The sequence below is a fragment of the Berghia stephanieae genome, chromosome 6 (genome assembly GCF_034508935.2).
Source record: "Berghia stephanieae isolate SIO BIC M18660-M18661 chromosome 6, UCSD_Bste_1.3, whole genome shotgun sequence".
NCBI lineage: Eukaryota > Metazoa > Mollusca > Gastropoda > Nudibranchia > Aeolidiidae > Berghia > Berghia stephanieae.
In genome coordinates this window covers 4,175,878-4,197,664 of record NC_088365.1, presented here as the reverse complement: position 1 = coordinate 4,197,664, position 21,787 = coordinate 4,175,878, and the positions used below count along the sequence as shown (strand labels likewise).

Genomic DNA, 21,787 nt, shown 5'->3' with positions numbered 1-21,787 from the left:
TTCAAACCCCACCACCGCCGCGGAAAAATTTTTTATTCTCTATTGTCTTCTGGCACTTTTCTACTCACTTCATATCTTATAATATTATGTTAAGTGTTAACGAAAGAGTGAAAATGGAAAGGCTTCGTATGGGAACGTTTGTTCCCATACGAAGCCTTTCCATTTTCACTCTTTCGTTAGTATTTTACGATCACCGGCTTCAGGCAGCCCTTACCGTTTTCTATGTTAAGTGTTGCTGTTTTCAAGAACTTTGAGCACGTTTAGTGAATATTGCGCTACATAAATGCTCAAATTTGTTTGTTTGATTTGTTTAATACCGCCATAATATCAGTATGTCGCGTTGAGTTGCAATTATAAAATAGCCAATGAATAATTCATCATTTTCAAATACATCCATACAAACAAATTTATAAAAGAGTAGATTTAACGAGGCAAAATGTATAAATTAACCAGATTTTCACCTTATAAAACTGAATAATGAATAGATTAGAATCGTTTATTGTGTGGTTAACGAGGTATGATTGTGTGTTTATCAAACGAGGTTCAAGGGTATATAATTATAACAATTATCATCGTACTTTATTTCTTCAGGGATGAATTGATGTTGTCTAGAATTAGGATTGAAATAGACACATTATTTCTTAATGAAATTAGTTGAAAAATAAACCCCAATTTATTCCACTCCTCTCCCTGAATAATAACACGTAATGGTATCGTCTTTACAATAATACATAATTTGTGACGTCAACTTATCAAGTGTAAAATTTCACTAAAACTAGATTTTTAAAAAGAAGTAGACATCTAAGTCATCTAAGTATTTTTGAAAATTTCTTTTATTCAGAGATAACGAAATTGGATCGATCGATGGGTAGAATAAAAGATTCCTTACACTCTTGCGTTTTGGAATTCAAACTTTATTCCCAACACGCAATCGCGAGCTCGTGCAGCGGTTGGGAACACGTCCGGAATTAAAAAAAAAACAAAACAACAAAAAACGAGACTGTAAGAATCGAATATAGATAGATAGAATGCGCTTGGCCAAGGAGTTCACAACATTGCCATCCGGAAGTATAACGGACCAACACACAAACTCTATGTAACCGTGAACTTTTATAGTCTGGTTAATACAGTTTAGTGAAAACAACTCACAAACGCGGATGGCAAAAACAATAACAAAGGCCTGAGTGACGTCATCTACATACTATCAAAAGATACCGAGGTTTTACCCGTTTGGGCAAACAGTAGAGGAAAACTTAAGTTGTTTTGTTGTTGTTGTTGTTGTTGTTGTTGTTTTTGTTCTTATTGTTGTTGTTTTGTTTTGTTTTGTTTTCATGTTATTTTGTTTCATGTAATCCTTTAGAAGAACGTGTGTTTTATGGACTTCATAGGTGTAAAAGACTATTTTGACTTCTCATCTTCCGCGGTCCATTGATATATATATATATATATATATATATATATATATATATATATATATATATATTTATATATATGTGTGTGTATATATAAATATATTATATATATATATAATTATATATTTCTATATTTATTTATATGTTTGAGGGGAATTAGAAGGAATCACGTAGAGTTCTCGTCAGTTCCTTGGAGCCAATTATTTATTTATCTTCACCTCATTCTGTTATATCCTCCTACAACGTCGCTTCATTCGTTGACGGAATCTTCAAGGGGTGTCATGGTCTCAAGTGAGTAAAGAGCTACTCGACTATGCATAAAGATATATGTAGAATGAGGCCCCAGAATTTACTAGTTACTATAAATGAAAAACAATTAACGATTTGTTTACAATGAAATAAAAATAATGATGAAATTTAATTAAAAGAGGTAAACAGTGATCGTGGCAGTTACAAATAGAGATATGAATATTTTACGTAACTTATGATAATATGTCAGGTTCGTAAGTTTACGTTTCCAGGCAGTTGATGGGCTTGGATGATCTATTCCTCTGATAACAGGATCGGACTCGTAAAATTCCACTTCCAGGCAATTGGTAAGAGGTTATTGTGTAGTCCTTTGACAGCGGGCTTGGGTTTGATCCTTGAATATTATACAATCAAAGTTAAAAGCTCCGGCGTCTTAATGGTGTAGATATAATATCTACAAAGTCCCAAAAGATAAAAATCTTCCAGTATATATATATATATATAAGGAATAGAGCGACTGGCCGTCCGGCATAGATTGTGGAGAGAAAGTGAGTGTCAAATGTTAGACCTATCAGCTTTTATAATAAGTGGCTACGTGACAGAATGTAGAACGAAAAGTATTCACTAATTAGAAATTAATTCGAGGGAAGGCTATAAAAGGAAAGACGATCTAATATTAGAAGGTAAAGTTTATCTAAGCCTACCGAAATATAACTGGAGTGAGATGAATTCAGTTCTTAATAAAATAAAATTTAATAAGATAATTGTGAACAACCTTTACTGTGACACCCCCCACCCACGTTTAAAATATACTCTTTAACCATTATGGGAAAGATAGATTTTACAAACGGAAGTAAATTTACTATCATGATACTCTAGCATTAATCCATTGTTATGATTTGTGCTACAATTAAATTATTTATTAACTAGACATGGAAATGTTTATATTAACGTAGGTATATGAATGGGTGACAATAACAATGAAAGATTGTGATTACAAATCATTGTGATGAACAACATGATGGCAATGTGATTACAAATCATTGTGATAAACAATAGTGATGGCAATGAAGCATGATTTAAGTCGATGATATGAAGGTAATTTACTAAATGAAATGAATGAAAATGTAAATGAAATATTGACATTTCAATTATTAATCATAAATGAGTGAAAATTCATAACAATAATAGATAAAGAGAAGATTTCTCAAATCATGAATGGGTATGGTATACATATCCAAACAATACTCAATGTTTCATTAAGTTGGGTCATCATGTTTACAAATAAAATTATCGAAATTGTGCGTTCTGATTTGGCATAATTTGCGAGGTAACTAACAGTATGCATGGGAGGTTAAGTTATACCCTTCTCACGTGTTTACACTAATCGAGAAAGTAGGTCGGCGTGAATATTTTCACAGCCTGGTATGTGAGAGATACTGAAAGAGTAATTTTGCAAAAATAGACTCCACCTTAGTACTCTACTATTATTCATTTTGTTATTTCTTATGTACGTGAGTGGTTTATGGTCCGTTTCGACCACAAACTCTTTTAGCAGTAGATATCTGCTGAATGTCTTTAAAGCAAAGACGATGGCCAGTCCTTCACACTCTATTACAGAGTATCGTGATTCTCTGTCCAATAATTTTCTGCTTGCATATAAGCAAGGCATTAGAGTTCCCTCATGTTCCTGTAATAGTACACCTGCGATGCCCTTATCAGACGCGTCAGTTCTTACAACAAATTCTTTTGATATGTCGGGTAATTTAAGAATTGGTTCTGAACAGAGTAATGCCTTTAATTGGTTAAAGCTATTCTGACACACTTCTGTCCAAACAATTTTGTTCGGTGACCCATTCTTTGTCAGATTTGTTAGCGGTGTCGCGATGTGCGCGAAGTTGTAAATGTATTTCCTGTAAAAATTTAGGAGCCCAAGTACTTTGCGTACTTCTTTTTTTGTCTTAGGTGGTTGCAATTGTGCGATTTTTGTTTGTTTTTCTGTCTCGGGTGTCTGTGTCCCATGACCAACGGTATGACCGAGAAAATCAATTTCGTAAAATGCAATGCTTGTTTTTGACGGTTTTGTTGTTAAAGAATTACGTTTTAATGCTTCAAGCACTAATTCTAAGGTTGTCATGTGATCAGTCCATGAGTTTGAGAAAATACATGCGTCGTCGAAGTATGAGAGTGTAGACGGGATGTCTTTTAATAACATACGCATCATTCTTTGGAATGTCGATGCGGCTGTCGATAATCCAGATGGCATATAGTTAAATTCTAACAATCCTAATGGTGATTGAAATGCTGTGTATTTCTTACATGATTCTTTCAGTGGAATCTGCCAGTAACCTCTAGAAAGATCACATTTTGTCATGTGTTTTGCTTGAGATAAGGCAGCAAATAAATTCTCTTGATTTGGTATTGGTTCTGCATCAAACACTGTTGCTTCATTTAATTTGCGAAAGTCGATACATAGCCTTATCGATCCGTCTTTCTTTTTCACTACTACTATTGGTGATGAGTATGGGCTTGAAGAATATCTAACTATTCCTGTATCTAGCATATCCTTAACTTCCTTTTCAACTTGTTCTCGTGCGTGAAATGGAATAGGATAGTTTTTCACGTTGATAGGGGTAGATGTGGTTAACTTTATGTCGTGTTCCACTAATGTTGTATGTGTGTATGGTTTCTATCTGATTTTGTTAAAGGGCCTATAATATCAATTGCAACTTTTTGAAAAACTTTTTCAATAACTGGGGTTGTCTCTAATGGCAATCTCGGTATTCTGCCTTTTGCGACTCTTCTTTGGCATGTGTCACAAGATTTCACATATTCTCGGACGTCTTTAGTAATTCCAGGCCATGTGAAATTCTCGGATATTCTCTTCAATGTGGAAGAGCTCCCAAGATGTCCAGAATTTATTGAATCGTGCGCTATTCCAAGGATTTTGTTTCTGTAAATACTCGGCGTGACCAGTTGTTTAGCTATTTTATTTCTTTTCCTATGTAACCTGAACAGAATATCTTTTTCAATGATGTATTCAACTTTTGATTTCGTCCCTTGGTTTGCGATATTGAAATATGATGTTAAAGTCGGGTCCTTTTTCTGTTCTTCAATGAACGTGTTCCTGTCAAATTGTTGTGGTTCAAGAGAAATAGTCATTGGCTTCTCTGTTGTCTTAGTCATCTTTCTTGTTTCTGCTAGACAAGCTGTTTCTTGGGTTAATGACCATTCTTTTACATCTGTTGGGTTGTCTTTAAGACCTTTTATATTGCCAACAATAACATCAGCGACGGGGTTGGGAAGTATACAGCATTCCACTATTCCTGTATAGTATGGGGTTTCTATGTACACGTTAGCTGTTTCAAAGGTTTCGACTGTGCCACTGAATGTGATGCATTGTACCGTTTTTCCAGTTTTGTCTTCGTCATTGATCAAAGATGCTTTTATTCCTACTGTACTGCATCCTGTGTCTCTCAATATTTTGCAATCAGTTCCATTAGCTTTGCCTTCACAAAAAAATAGCGATCCTGATTTGTGAGTTTGTGTTAAAAGTGACATACCTTTCACGCAATGCACATTTATATTTTCTCCTGACATTACTCGTGTCTGATTATTTACACTTGTTTGGAGTGATGCATTTGCAGTTTCTTTTGGATATCCCACGATTTTGTAACATTTGTCTGCTGTGTGGCCTTTCATTCCACAATATTGACATTTAATTATAGGTTTGTTGGTTTTCTTATACTCAGTATTATTGTCAGTGCTATTTCTTGTTTTGTTTTGATAGGGTCGGCTATGGTCTCTATTGAACTGTTTGTTCCATGGTTTGTTACTATGGTCATCTTGTTTCACTTGCGTGTTCCGAGTGATTGATCGGCTCGTTCTATTTGAGTACTGAACTTTAGGTGTACCTGGACTCTGAGCAGCGGCAGCGTAGTATGGTTCCTTCAATGTTCTGCTAAGGGGTGTCAATGGATGTGCGCTGTTAAAGTTTTCTGCGTAGATTTTTAATTTGTCCAAGTTTTCTGGCTTTCTCTCTTTAAAGAATGCGACTAAATCTGGGTTGCAAGCTTGATAGATTCGATTCTTCAGCGTGAGATAGTAAAGGCCTGCAAAGTCGTCTTGTTTTACGTTTGCCAACTCAAGCCACCGATTTAGAAATTGGGTAATTCGGTTCACGAATGTATTAAAGTCTTCTCCACTTTCCGGTTTTGCAGTGTGAAACCTTTCCTGGTAACCATCTTCCGTTAATCTAAATCTTTTTAGTAGAGCGTCTTTAATTTTACCATAGTCATCTGCATCTTCAGTTGTTAAGGTATAGAAAACTTTTAGCGGTTCTCCAGATAAGCAGTTAATCAAGGCTGTGGCCCATTTGCTTTCTGGCCAACGATAACCTTTAGCCTGAACTTCGAATCGGTGTAAGAAGGATTCTAGACAGTCTGAGCGTTCATCGTATGTTGGCATGCGTGGAAGTTTCACGAAAAATTCATCACTATTATTATGTTTTCTTTCATGACCGGTTTTTGTTTTTTCAATTTCCAGCATCATTTGGGTCCTTTTAGTTTCTTCTTCTGCTAAAGCTATTTGTCTTTTTAGTTCCCTTTCTTGGACTCTTTCTTCTCGTTCTTCTCTACGTATTCTTTCTTCATGTTCTTTTTCTTCTTTTACTTTCTCTTCGCACCATGAAAATATTCTTTCCTGGGGTATTTCTAAGTCCTTTGCGAGACTTAAGTATCTTTTATATGCTTCCATGTTGCAATAAATTAGTTACGATATTTTATATATATTATATTGACAGGATACTGTTACTGACTGTTTTATTTATTTACACTTACTGGAATGAACTGTTCTATTTTTAGAAATCTCTCTCTCTTATTTCAACTTATTATGTATGTTGAATTTGATACCTTTTATCGTTATATCTTATAAAGCAATGTGTCAATACAATGCGGAGTTATGACTTGAGTCCATAACAATGTCTCAATCGCGTGTACTCTAAACTATGTTACTACGAAAAATGTATCACCAATGTGTGTGACTCGTCGTTAGTTTGTGTACAATTATTCGCAATGACGCTAATATACTAGAGTGTGATAACAATAATAGGATGCCAAAATAATCTCAAGTTATCTATCACTAAATATAACACGACGGCTAGTAGACTCCTTTTATTATTATTTAGTTTTTAAAGACTCACTTTTCAGAACATAATATATAAGTGGTTTTCGGTAACAGTAATACGCCAAAAATGCATTTAAAACAAATCACTATGCAAAACAAATCACGATGTCTATAGTTACTATGTGATGCCCAACTCATGTAAAAGAGAATAATGAAGGATATATTTACCAACTCAGTTCGTGGCTGGGACCTCTCTCTTGTTCAATGGTTGTTCAACAATTGTAATTAGGCATTGAAGAGTGTTTAACAGTGATGTCTGAAATACAAAACAATAAAATATCGTAAGATTTACAATAGTTACAAAATGTGTTCACAACACTGAGTGATTGGATGATAGGTGAATGAATCGTTATGGAATGTAAACATATTGAAAACAATTCATGAATGAGGCAAACAACAAAATGAAATGAGTGATATAATAACAAAGTGGACAAGGAATGAATGAATGAATGAAAAACTGAGTGAATAGATGAATGAATGAATGGATAATGTATGAATGAAAGAATGAAGGGAGGAATAAATGTATGAATGATTGGATAAATGAGTGAATAAACGAATGAATGGATGAATGAATGAATGAATGAATGAATAAATAAATGAATGAACAATGAATGAATGAATGATTTATAAATGAATAAATGGATGAAGGAATGAATCAATAAATTGCTATTCAATTTGAATGAAAGAATGAATGGATAAATTGCTATTCCATTTAAATGAAGAAATGAAAAAGAAAAAAAAATTAATCCTGTAAATAGGGAGTTCAATTAAAATATGATCAAGTGGGGCAATTAAGAGTTTTACAATTTAAACTTTAAGGTTAGATGAAATAGATATAAGTAACTAAATAAATTCAATTCTTTATATGTGTCCCCTCCAAAATGTCATGGTCTCAAGTGAGTAAAGAGCTACTCGACTATGCATAAAGATATATGTAGAATGAGGCCCCAGAATTTACTAGTTACTATAAATGAAAAACAATTAACGATTTGTTTACAATGAAATAAAAATAATGATGAAATTTAATTAAAAGAGGTAAACAGTGATCGTGGCAGTTACAAATAGAGATATGAATATTTTACGTAACTTATGATAATATGTCAGGTTCGTAAGTTTACGTTTCCAGGCAGTTGATGGGCTTGGATGATCTATTCCTCTGATAACAGGATCGGACTCGTAAAATTCCACTTCCAGGCAATTGGTAAGAGGTTATTGTGTAGTCCTTTGACAGCGGGCTTGGGTTTGATCCTTGAAGATTATACAATCAAAGTTAAAAGCTCCGGCGTCTTAATGGTGTAGATATAATATCTACAAAGTCCCAAAAGATAAAAATCTTCCAGTATATATATATATATATATAAGGAATAGAGCGACTGGCCGTCCGGCATAGATTGTGGAGAGAAAGTGAGTGTCAAATGTTAGACCTATCAGCTTTTATAATAAGTGGCTACGTGACAGAATGTAGAACGAAAAGTATTCACTAATTAGAAATTAATTCGAGGGAAGGCTATAAAAGGAAAGACGATCTAATATTAGAAGGTAAAGTTTATCTAAGCCTACCGAAATATAACTGGAGTGAGATGAATTCAGTTCTTAATAAAATAAAATTTAATAAGATAATTGTGAACAACCTTTACTGTGACAAGGGGTCGAAACAACGTTGTAGAGGGATATAACAGAATGAGGTGAGGATAATTTATATATATCCTATTTAAATTTTCAATCTATTTTTGTTTGTTCTGGATTTATAAATCTAAGCAGCATCACCTGTACTTCTCATTCGACAAGACCTCCAACCATCTTGTCTTTATTATACACATCAATTATTTGATTTTGAATAATGATGCGATTCATATTAGATAATAGTATAAGTCGATGAAAATTAAGTAAACTAAATGAGAGATAAATTTTTAAAAAATGAAATTCGTGTTGTCCATTCCATTGATTTTTTTATTCTTTGTGTCTTTCTCGAAAAAAAAAAGATCCCGATTACTCAGGATTCAGTCGTGGTGCAGCGCCGCAAAATGAGTTTTATGGGCACATTTTCTTGCTAAAACAAAATAAGATGAATGCGGAAACCCGGTTCAAACCCGCGTCTCTCGGGAAGGTGAAGTGTACTGAGATAACAAATCAACCATCTAAACATCTACAGAAAAATATGAATGATTAGATAACGAAGTGACTATTCTCACCCCCTGATGCTAGTCTTCATAATAGTAGTCCACAATTGTTGTATGTTTAATCCAAAGGTTGTAATGCAGTAATTTGTTAAGTTTCTTGTCACAAGTTGCACAATTAAAAAAAAAATCAATCAAATCCAAATCGCAAAAAGCCGGCGACGTTTTTTTCGGTAATCCAATCGGCCGGGGGGGGGGGGGGGGGGGGGGGTGGGGGGGGGGGGGGTGAGAATAGAGGCAGCCATTAGATAAACATGGATACAGAAAAATAAATGTGATACGGTGCCTCTATCCAGTGTTATGTCGGAGTGAAGCAAAGGGTCAAAAATCAATAACCTCGGAGCATTTAGATAGAGCACTATCCATTGAACGAGCTCAAAGCACTTTACACTGGTTTCATAGCCAACAGCAACATTTGTCATGTAGGACAAGATAATAACGGCTATTAAATAAATAAAATAAATAATATTAGGCGATATTACATCTTTCCCCAGACAGAATCAACACGGTTAGCGGCGAAATACTCATTTTACATCTGAGTATGGTGAGAAAATGTTAGTAAAGAGCCCTTTCCAAGGACTCAAAATATACGCCACTATGAGTGGGATTCGAACCGTGGACCTTTTGGTTCGAAGTCGAGTGTCATACCAAAAAACCACAATGCGCTCAAGAGGGGCTCGAAAACTGGTCTCTCGGTGGAGGTGCTATACCTCATACTCTAAACCATCTGAATATCTACGGAAAAAGGTTGAATAGTTAGATAAACACAGATAAACAAATGAATGTCACCGCCTTTTCTATCCAGTGTTATGTTGGAGCGAACAAAAGGCGAAAAAATATATTCAAAGTTAACCCTCCCCTTACCAAGTATAGAACAATAGTCACATTCGTTACGATGCACACAACATTTTTCTCATTAATAATATTTGTTTTATTTATCACAAAATATGTAGCATGGCACAATCTTGAAAGTATTCATAAGAACTTAATGCCGTTTTGTAAAACGTGATTGCTATGTAAGATAAGATAAGATAAGATATACTTTATTCATCCAAATAAATGGAAATTCGTTTACAGACGTGGCATGCATGAAAATGTATAAACACAAAGTTGAGAATCTATGGCGACAATGTATACAATATATGCAACTGAACAAAAATGTAAAATTTTGCAACCAAGAACCAATAGCAACACTTTATATATTAAGTTGATAAATTGAGATAGGCCATACCTCTGGCCTTTAGTCCTAACTTGAGTGTGTATATTTAAAAGATAGTAATTAATCTAAATCACAGATATAGCATGCACTCATTTCTTTTAAATTTGAGTCTAAACATCGAATTTGTGTCTTGGGTCGGTGTAACATTTCGATAAAAAAAAAATTGAAAATGGGCGGTAAGGAGAGAAAAAATGGTGAAAAAAAAAAGTTAAAATTCAGCGTTTTGCACTTTAATTATTCTCTTCAATACCATCATTTTCTTGATGTATGCAATTTTGTGCGGCTATGTGGGCTTGTGGTATGACACTCGCTTTCGGATCGGAAGGTCCTGGGTTCGCGTCTAGATCGGCGCATAGTTGAGCCCTTGGAAAAGACTTTTTACTCGCATTCTCTCACCGTACTGAGGTGTAAAATAAATACCTGTTGGTTAACAGCGTTGTCTCTGTCCGAAAAACAAAATTTGTAATATCGCCTAACAGGCGTCATGTCTCGTTCTACATGTTAGGCTTTGATGTTGGCTAGAGACCTCTTGCTTGTAAAGTGCTTTGAGCACGTTTAGTGGGTATTGCGCTATATTGTTTCTGAATGTCAATATGAATATCAGCCTTGCTGTCAGCTATCAAAAATGCAGAATAAACATCTTTTATTGAAATGAGTTCATTTCCTGTGCGGCACCAGAGAGCACGGTGCGAAAAATGAAACAAGATAGCTGGATCAGAGTTTTTCAAAGCTTGGTCTTAAACTTTTAGCCACGACTGTATCTAGGTATATTTTTAAAAAGCTGAAGCTCAATTTTCATCTCATACATCAGAAGATCTGAGGTTCCGTCCACAGTCGAGGAAGATGACTCGTTTGTGATGATTGTTTCTTGCATTTTATTTATTTTATTTCGGTGGGGGGGGGGGGGGTTACTGTTATAATGCACACCACCTTTCCTTGTAGAACGCTTTGAGCAAGTTTAGTAGATATTTCGTAACATGGGGGAGCATGGCTTAGCGGTACGGTATTTGCTTCGGACTCGAAATGTACCGAGTTCGAACACCCGCTGCGCTGTGTGGCCGTGAGCACCTCGTCCTAGCTCAGTTTTTATGGCGCTGCAGTCGCTGCACTGCAGCTGAGGCCTGGGTTATTCTAGTGTTCCCTTGTGCTAGACCTTTAAGACAAATTTCCCTTGTGGGATGAATAAAGGAAATTTATGTTATTTATTTTTGTCAGTTCTCATTTTTGTTTGTTTCTTTGTTTTAGTGATATTTTTCTCCCCAGCATAATACCGATTTGAGAGAGTGTGTAACAAATAAATTGATCATAAAATATATTTCTTGTAAGAGAGAAAGGCTATGATGTGTTTTGAAATTGAGTACAATCCTCGGAAGCGCTTTGAGCACGTTTAGTGGATATTGCGTTGTATAAGCGCTCAATATCAATAAAGAAAAAATTTCCTTTATTCATCCGATAGGGGAATTTATTTCTCTATGGTCTATTCCAAGGAAAGACTGGAATAACCCAGGCATCAGCCGCAGTCTAGCGCTGCAAATTGAGCTAGGGTGAGGTGACTTGCTCAAGGCCACATAGTGCTGCGGTGGGTGATCGAACTCGGTACCTTTCGGGTACGAAGCAAAGACCACGCTGTCCTTTAAAAAGCTTTTTTCTCTCTCCAGATTTTCATCTAATTCACCCCATCATAATACCGATTAGAGAGGGTTGGTTATTTTTATATAGGGCAATATCCATTAAACGTGCTCGTGCTCAAAGCGCTTAACATAGGGTCCCTTGCCAACAGCAACACTTAACATGTAGTACGAAACGTGACGCCTGTTAGGCGATATTACAACTTTTTCGGACAGAGACAAGGCTGTTAACGGCCAGGTACTCCTTTTAAACATGAGTACGGTGAGAAAATGTGAGTAAAGAGCCTTTTCCAAGGACTCAACTATGCGCCGAGCGAGGCACGAACCCAAGACCTCCCGATCCGAAAGCGAGTGTCATACCACAAGAGCGCATAGCCTCACATAAATCAATCATAAAATAGATAAATGGTATCTTACTTGTAATAGTGACAGGTTCGGTTGCGAAATATTTTTCAATTGAGTAAAACAATATCCTAAAGAATAGCCATGATGTCCATAAAATTCCCTATAACAAAATTCTCATCTACTCCAATGTATTTTTCATACTTCCAGTTAAAGCCCTTCGCACGCGATCGCTCACCCTACCTCGAAAGACCGGGCTTTTTGTGCTCACTCTCTTCTTATATCAACATCATCTTGACAGAGAGGGATGCAGGCCGTTGTTTTGACGAGTATCTCGTGGTTGACGAGAATCTCGTGGGTGACGAGAACCTCGTGGTTGGCGAGAATCTCGTGGGTGACGAGAATCTCGTGGGTGACGAGAACCTCGTGGTTGGCAAGAATCTCGTGGGTGACGAGAATCTCGCAAACGTACGTAAACAATATCAAACTGAGATTTGAGACCCATTAATTCAACTCTGCATTATGTCCAATGGTCTAGATGTTGAAAGTTGAATTTATAGTCAAAGATGTTAAACTTGGATAAAAGTGACACTAAACTGCTAGCAACAAGAGATGAAGTGAGTAGGAAAGTGTCAGAAGACAATAGAGAATAAAAATTTCGCGGCGGTGATGGGGGTTTGAACCCGCGACCTTACTGGTACGACAACTCCCGCCTGGCCGGGGAGACTCTACCGTATGAGCTATCCACGATCGCGGGTTCAAACCCCCATCACCCCCGCGAAATTTTTATTCTCTATTGTAGTCTGGTACTTTCTGACTCACTTCATATCTTGTTGTTATCAACATAAGTGCCTGCTCCACTCACTTTTCTGAACTAAACTGCTAGAAGCTGTGAACTGTAAAAAAATATTTTAATCTATTCTTTAGAAAAAATAAAATTGGCTTGCGGGTCAAAATTGTTCTGTACAGCCCAATTACAATGTTTGCCAACGAGCATAGAATTACTGGTAAATCTAAAATTTAAATAACTATTTTTGAAAATAGACGAGTAACTTGCAAACCGTTTTTTTTTTAATTTAGGGTAATTCGTTTGACATGTTGACTCAAATTATTATTTACAAAATATGCTTATGTATAATGATCGGTCATTTGATGCTGTAAATCGCTAATTGATCCCCCCCCCCCCCTCCTCCTTTCCTGTTGCCAGGCACATTTGAGTGCACCTACAAACTTTAATATTGGACTGTTTTTGATCGTTGATGGCTCCAAAGGTTCATCTAGATCTATTCTTCATTCCACAATACAGCGGTATAATAATTAAAGTTGACGAATTTCTGTTCGTAATGCCTTTATTTCCCCCACTAGTGAACACAACCAATATAAAGCTTCTAAAAAGAACTAAATAAAAAAACACGGAACGTTTCGGGCTCAAAACCCTTATTTAACTAATATAATAACAATAAAAGCATTAACACATAACTTTAACTTCAGTCAGACGACATAAAAGTATCTGGCCATTTTAGTAGGCTATGAATACGATCTCGAAATTACTTTTAGATAGTAAGCGCTCAGCTAAGAAGCTCACAACATTGCCAGCCGGAGGTATAACGGATCAACACACAAAACTATGGGTAACCTTAAAAGTTTATAGTCTGGTTAATACAGTTTAGTGAGAATTACTCATAAACACGGATGGCAAAAAACAATAACAAAGACATGACTGACGTCATCGTCGTTCTATTTATAGCATCAATTTCGGTGTGTCCGAAAGGTCTTGACGCCAATCGGGCACCTCTTATTGTATTGAACGCAACAGATTGGTGTGAAACAAGAAAGTAACCCAGACCGTAAAGAAAACCAAAGAAGAGACTTTTGACTTTAGGAAAACAAAATTCGGTTATCTCCTAATTGAAATAAATAATGGAAAAGTGGAAGTATTGTCAGAATATAAGTATCTGGAAATAACAATCGACAATAAGTTAAAATTTAAGACTCATACAGACACCATGTAAAAAGACTTCACATATGAAGAAGACTTCGTAAATTTGAAGTGAATCAGAAAACAGTGAAACTCGTCGACAACAGTTTAGTGAAAAGAATTATGACCTTTGACCTTATTGCTTGGTATGGGTGTCTTTCAATTTCTTAATGTTATTTATTTCTTTGAGCTTCAAACAGCAACGTTTTCAATACGCTTTTTTTTTAGTCAAACACTCTATGTATCATGTTCATATATATATATATATATATATATATATATATATATATATATATATATAATATATATATATATATATATATATATATATATATATATATATATATATATATATATATATATATATATATATAAATATATGCGGCTATGTAGTCTAGTGGTTTGACACTCGCTTTCGGATCGGATGGTCCTGGGTTCGAGCCTCGCTCGGCGCATAGTTGAGTCCTTGGAAAAGGCTCTTTACTCACATTTGCTCACCGTACTCAGGTGAAATTGAGTACCTGGTCGTTAACAACGTTGTCTCTGTCCGAAAAAAAGATTGTTTTATCGCCTAACAGGCGTAAATGTCTCGTCCTACATGTTAAGTGTTGCTGTTGGCCATGGACCCCCTGTAAATTGCACTAAATTAATAGTGGAAATTGCTCTATATGAAAAAAAAATTTAAAAATATATATATCATATATATTATATATATATATATATATATATATATATATATATATAATATATATATATATATATATACATACACACACACACATATGTATATATATATATATATATATATATATATATATATATATATATATATAATATATATATATATATATATATATATTGAATCAGTGTGTACGAGAGTCGTAATCCACCAACGTGACACCCGAGACGAAAGTCTTGACACAGTATGTGCAGCATCGATCCATTGTGTTGTCTTTGTTGTCCTGTAGTAATTGGCCTTCCAGTCTATCCTCTGGGGACTCATTAACTAAACTGCAGGGTGTTAATGATCTTAACGAGAACCAAGGAATTCTTATACTCGCCAAATGTGTACTTACTACCTTCCACGAAACTTTCTAAATGAAAGATATACTGAGTGGAAAATAGAAAGAGGGTAGTATGCATGTCTATGTATATATGTATACATATATATATATATATAATATATAATATATATATATATATATAATATATATAATATATATGTATGTATACCGAGTGGTAACCAAAAATGAGACATTTTCAAACAGTTATATCTTCTAAACCATTCAACCAATTTTCATTAAATTTAGCACACACAGTCTGTATATAATCTTTACTTTAAAGCATTAATAAAACAGTAAATCTAATTGAAATACAATGATCCGAGCGAGGTTCAAGAAAAACATACACAAATTTAAATTAAACAAAAACGAAAACAAACGTAAAATAATCTGTGTAAAGTCCACTCAAGTAATGCAGTGTTCTAAATGGTCAGTTGATTCACAGTATTTCTCGATGACGTTCCACAATCTTTCGTCTAAACTGTAATCGATTTTCTAGTCTCATTATCATGTGATCCTTTCACAACAGACTTGAATTATTCCCTTTAGGGCCCTCTCCTCAGTAAAAGTCATTACATGTTGACTGTGGCGCGGCTATGGGATATAGTGGGAAAGGTCCTGGGTTCGAGTCTTACTTTAAGCGTCGCATAGTTGAGTCCCTAGAAAAGTTCCGAACTCAAATTCTTTCACCTTACTCGGGTACCAAGCCCACAAAAAACTTAACATCAAGTGGAATGGCCAGACATTAGAGTACAACTACCACCCAGTGTACCTCGGAGTGACGCTTGATCGGACTCTGTCCTTCAGAGAACACGTGATGAAGACCAAGGCAAAAGTGTCCACGCGTAATGCCCTCCTTGGAAAGCTGGCAAACATGAACTGGGGAACTGACCCTAAAACTCTAAGGACCACAGCATTGGCCCTCAGCTACTCAACTGCGGAGTACTGCTCAGCTGTATGGGCCCGATCATGCCATGCCTCCAAGCTAGACCCCGAGCTCAACAACGCCTGCCGGATCATAACGGGCCAGCTGAGAGCAACACCATTACCACTGGTCTATCGTGCAGCAGGAATAGCCCCACCACACATCCGGAGGGAAACTCATGCCCAAATACAAAAATACAAACAGGAAATGGACCAGAGACACCCCCTTCATGACCACAATTGCCCCAAAAGCAGGCTCAAATCAAGGAAAAGCTTCCTCACAGTAGAGAGCTTTCACCCAGACCACTCAGCATTCTTCCGCCTAGACAAATGGGTAGAATGGGACAAGACAGCAAACGATGCCCTCCAGCCCCCAACAGAAAAGCTCCCAGCAGGCACAGACCTCAAGAGAAAAGAATGGGTGGCGTTGAACAGAGCTAGAGCAAAGGTGGGAAACACCGCCACCAACCTCTTTAAATGGAAAATCTCACCGGGCACTGAATGCCCATGCGGTCACCCCAGACAGACCATGGACCACATCCTGTCTGAATGCTCGCTGGGACCTCACTGCACCAATGCTGACCTGAGGGAATGCAACCAGACTGCCCGGGACTGGCTGACTCACTGGCGCGACAAGATATGATGATGACCTTACTCGGGTGAAAATTGAGTACCTGGCCGTTAACAGCGTTGTCTTTGTCTGAAAAAAAAAATGTAATTTTGCCTAACAGGCCTAATGTCTTGTCCTACATGTTACGTGTTGCTGTTGGCTAGGGGCCCCTTGTAAAGCGCCTTGAGCATGTTCATGGATATTGCGTTATAGAAAAGCCCAAGTTTCTTTTATTTTTGTATACTTTGTCTGTCAACAAATTTCAAATGTAACAATCCATCGGACTCAATTCCGGTGATTGAAGTTTGGGTTCTTTTGTTCTTTCGAGATAAAATCAATGTTGTTCGATGTACTGGTCTGCGTGCTACTCCATCTTGTTATAATACGAAATTGTGAAAAGGGTATAAAGCCCGAATTACCGGTATACATTTGCTTTTAAAAGCATTAGCTTTGGCAGTCAGTCTGTGTTTGAACAAAATGAATTCTTCCGCGAGGACGAGAGAGGCATGCGCACAACCAACATGACGTTCTCTCTCTAATAACTTTTCCTCCGGTGACGTCACAGACTATGGGTGACGTCCAATCAAGGGACGCTACTCTTCCGCTAATCTCATTCCCTATAAAGGAAATATAAATCTCTACCACAATTAATTCATTTTAACAATCTTATTGGATTTTAAGTAAAATGCCATTTTCTATTCTCAATGCATTTGAAATGAAATACTACAGGAACATTCTCCGCTTTCCCTGGACAGCAAAGGAAATAAACCAAATTGTTACAGAATTCCTAGGCATTAAAGAGCTGTATCTTAACAAGATGATACAGACAGTAAAGCTTTTTCTTGGACATATCAGAAGACAAGACACCCCTGAAAATATTTTTCCTTATACACACACACACACACACACACATATATATATATATATATATATATATATATATATATATATATATATATATATATATGAGATCGGAAACCATTGGACCGACCGTGACTAAATGTAGTAATTGTTTACAATTGACATGAATATAATTTGCCTGTATTGTGAGATTGATAAACCATCGTGATGATTTTATCGAAAAAAATCTAATTTGTTTCGTAAAATCCCATCGAAAACAGCCGTCTTAATTTTTTTATATGTGGGTTGTCTGTCGACCTTCCGGTTAGGGATAATGACAATGTTGTTGGGAGTACTTGCATTGAACCGATACACGCTAGTGATTCCTCTCATTATTTTGAATACAAACAATTTCTTAAAATTTATATGAACGCCGTCGTCTCAAAACGGTATTATGTCGGAACGAATCAGATGCTTAAAAGCCGAATTAAATGTTAAATTGGTCAAACAATTTAATTGTTGGCATTAGCACCCTAAAATATGGTATCCATTCTCATCTATAAAAAATACAAACTCAACATAAATCTGATATTTCTGGCTATAAATTCAATTTTCAACATCTTAACCATCCCGACTTAATACCGCTTTGAGACGAAGGGTCACATTTTCCGATCTTTACAAGAATTTTACGATAAGTGAAAATATATAAAATATTAAATGCAAAAAAAAAATGTCTCTCCGTGCCCAAATAAAAAGCTCGGTGGAGTTTTTACGAAGTCAAAAGACAATCGAGATGGATTCAGTTATTTTTTCAACAGTTAAATCATGCATTTTGAGTTAATCTAATCATCACTTTCATTGAAGGGGAACTGATTATTGGACGAACAATTAATTGTGCTCTCAATGTTGAAAAAAAATAATAGCGCCTTGTCATGTCCTCCTTGTCAAGTGTTGTTGTTGGTTTGAGTACAAACGTTTTTCGGATTATGTAAAGCTCCTAATTTCGGTATGTTTTAAGATCGCTATGTGAAATATAGTGACAGGATGTGACGTCAAACTGGGATATATTTGACCGCAAAAACGTGGGGGTGGTTCTCTTTAGACTATTTGTTACGTGATCGATGTGTATCAACAGTACGAATCGGTTGGGTAATGTTGCTTTAGGTGATGTAATAGACCGATGAGAAAGTTATTATTTTTGTCTTATGTTACTTTATTATCAGGGTCAGGGGAATAAATAGCCTCGGCTGAAACTCAGACATATTCCCCCCCCCCACCCCAAAAAAAAAATCCCCCCAAAAAACAACTACTCCCAGGATACACTCGTAGCTAACAGCTGCAACACAATATATGCAAGGAAATTTACCAACACAACAAATCTTCCGGAAACGATTTGTTAAAGCTATCAATTTGATAGTGGATCCTGATAGCTGAGTTGATAGGGCAACAGCTTTACGCGCGAAGGGACTGATATCCGGGTGAATTTCAGCTTTTTTTAAATACTCCCCCCCCTTCCACCCCTCCCTTGTCCACGTAGCAGTGATTGGGTAGCTGAGCCTGTTCCTTCTGGCGGAGAGTACTTTGCGATAGAAAAAGCGTCCTATCCATTGGGTAGCACCAGGTGGCAAGCTTTGCTATTGACAGATTCACGCTATAGAACCCGGGATATATTTAGACTCCGTAGACCTAATTGATCTGGACTTTTATCCATATGAGTACTATTTTTAAAGAATACCGAAAGAAAGAAAAAAACCCACACAAAATAAGGGACGCTGACATGAAATAACCGTCTCAGTACCAACCACGGACAAGGGCAGAAATCTACACACAAGTAGGTGGTGTAAAGAAGTGCAGAGGTGTAATTACTAGAATTGATTGCACCTCTCTATTCCGGTGCTAATGAGTACTTAGTTCTGGTCATGGGAGAATTCCGTGTGTCTTGACCGACTCATGCCGTCATTTCAAGAAAAAGGCACGTATCTACACGTCCACGTGTGAATAGATCTGCCGTCATATGGTAAAATGACGCAAGTGCCTACGTAAACAAAAATTAGCTATTTATATTATGGGAAACCTCATTTCAAGGCATACAATACCATCTAGGTCACATAGTAATGTGCAATTTTATACTATCAGAAATACACAAATTTGAAATTGAAACATAGAATAAATCCTCAAATTTCCGAACACATTTCCGGCCATAGTTCAAAACTAACCCCATGGCATTTACGTCCTTTTGTCATACGACGGCAGAGATGACCACGCGAATTATAATAATATGGCATTATTGCAGTTCCAACGAGATGAACTGGTCGATCCCCGCTGTTGGCATCTCCTTTGTCCATTAAACAAGAAACGTATCCCATAATGCTCAAAGGATTCAATAGTCGTAACGTCACTTCCTTCCTAATGACGCATGGTAACTTTGTAACACCGCCTCTAAACTATCGGAACAATGGCGGACGCCCGTATGAAATATTTTTCCGGCGAGTATAAAGCGTATCCATTGGAAAAAAAACACATACATTTGATCATGTTTTGACTTTTACACATTCTGATCACAAGACATATGAAAAGTTCTAGCCAGCATGAAGAATAAAACGTAATGATTTTCTTTGTTTAGAACCAAGATGGCCGCCGTTGCCAGGAGGCGTGACATCAGACTATTGAATCGTATTGCAGCGCTGCATTGCGTCTGACACCGGGCTTATCCGTCCTTCGGCTTATCTCGGTCTTTTCTGGAGATAGACCCTAAAGAATTTTTTTGTCCCCGAGATTAAAGGAATTTTAGAAATTCAATCTATCATGTTTATTGTTGGAACTGAGAAACATCAAATATTCTTTACGACTTGCATGTTATACATATTGGGTATAGTGGTTTAACGTCTCTCCTTACCATAGGAAAATCACCACATTCGTTACGATAGGAACAACATTTTTTTCAATCGGATTTGTTTTATTAATCACACAATTTGAAAAAATGTCTTTGTTAAATTTGCAAGAACAAAATTCTGAATTGTCAAGCTTATTTTGCTCAACAAAATTATTTATAGCATGCACTTAATGCTTTGTATTTTAAGATTTAAGATCCATTGTGCGTGTTTGTTCGACATCACGTTTCAGTAAAAAAAAAAGATTAAAAAATATTTGTAAAGAGAGAGAGAGAGAGAAAGAGAGAGAGAAAGAGAGAGAGAGAGAGAGAGAGAGAGAGAGAGAGAGAGAGAGAGAGAGAGAGAGAGAGAGAGAGAGAGAGAGAGAGAGAGAGAGAGAAAGAGAGAGAGAGAGAGAGAGAAAGAGAGAGAGAGAGAGAGAGAGAGAGAGAGAGAGAGAGAGAGATTAACTAGTGGATAAACACATTTTATGCTGTAGATATTCCTCCGTGTGACGAATTTTGGTACAGATGTTTATACTGTCATGATGTAACACATGACGGGAAATGACCCTTCCTTGGCAAAAACTCTCAAACCTGTGGCTGTTCCTCCTTGTGACGAATATTGGTACAGATGTGTAAAATGCCATGTTAGAACAAATTGATGAAAATGACCCTTTTCTTAACAAACTCTCTCAAACCTGGGATATCGTAAAGTCCGAAGTTTGAGAGTTGTTTTTGCAAAGATGAGGGGTCATTATAATCGATCGATATTTGAAGGACGATTTTCTGGCCAAAATGTTAAATACTTGTTTTTTCATCATAAAAAATGAGCTTTTATATAGCGCAATATCCACTAAGCATGCTCAAAGCGCTTTACAAGGGGTCCCTGGCCAACAGCAACACTTAACATATAGGAAAGGACATGAAACCTGTTAGGCCATATTACAATATTTTCGGACAAAGATAACGCTGTTAATGGCCATGTGCTCATTTTACACCTGAGTTCGGTGAGATAATGTAAGAGCCTTTTCCAGGACTCAACTATGCCCGGAGCGAGGCTCGAACCCCGGACCTTCCGATCCAAAAGCGATTGTCATACAACATGACTACATAACCAAACTACGACAGTATAATGGAGAACGTGAGTACCTCTAAATAATATATAGCCTATGTATGCACGTGTATTTAATTAAAAAGGCTTTCTGGTCTCGTGTCGTGACTCAGACCTCTGACCTGCAGAGTTATATTTATAGACTCGTTCATTACACACATTCTCTCACTGTAGTAGGGT

The 21,787-nt window shown here is 36.5% G+C and overlaps 1 protein-coding gene across 3 annotated transcripts in view; it reads right to left on the bottom strand.

Annotated features, from left to right (window-relative positions):
* LOC144974363 (elastase-1-like) overlaps window positions 1–12,563 on the bottom strand; it is a 43,637-nt gene extending 31,074 nt beyond the window's left edge. The window contains exon 1 of one of the 3 annotated variants that reach the window (XM_078917185.1): window positions 12,455–12,563. The gene's annotated coding sequence lies outside the window, so the exon portion shown is untranslated. Of the gene's footprint in view, window positions 1–12,286 lie in introns of all 3 variants that reach the window. The other 2 variants (XM_078917183.1, XM_078917184.1) reach the window with 2 other exon arrangements.
* Between the last annotated feature and the right edge of the window lie 9,224 nt (window positions 12,564–21,787).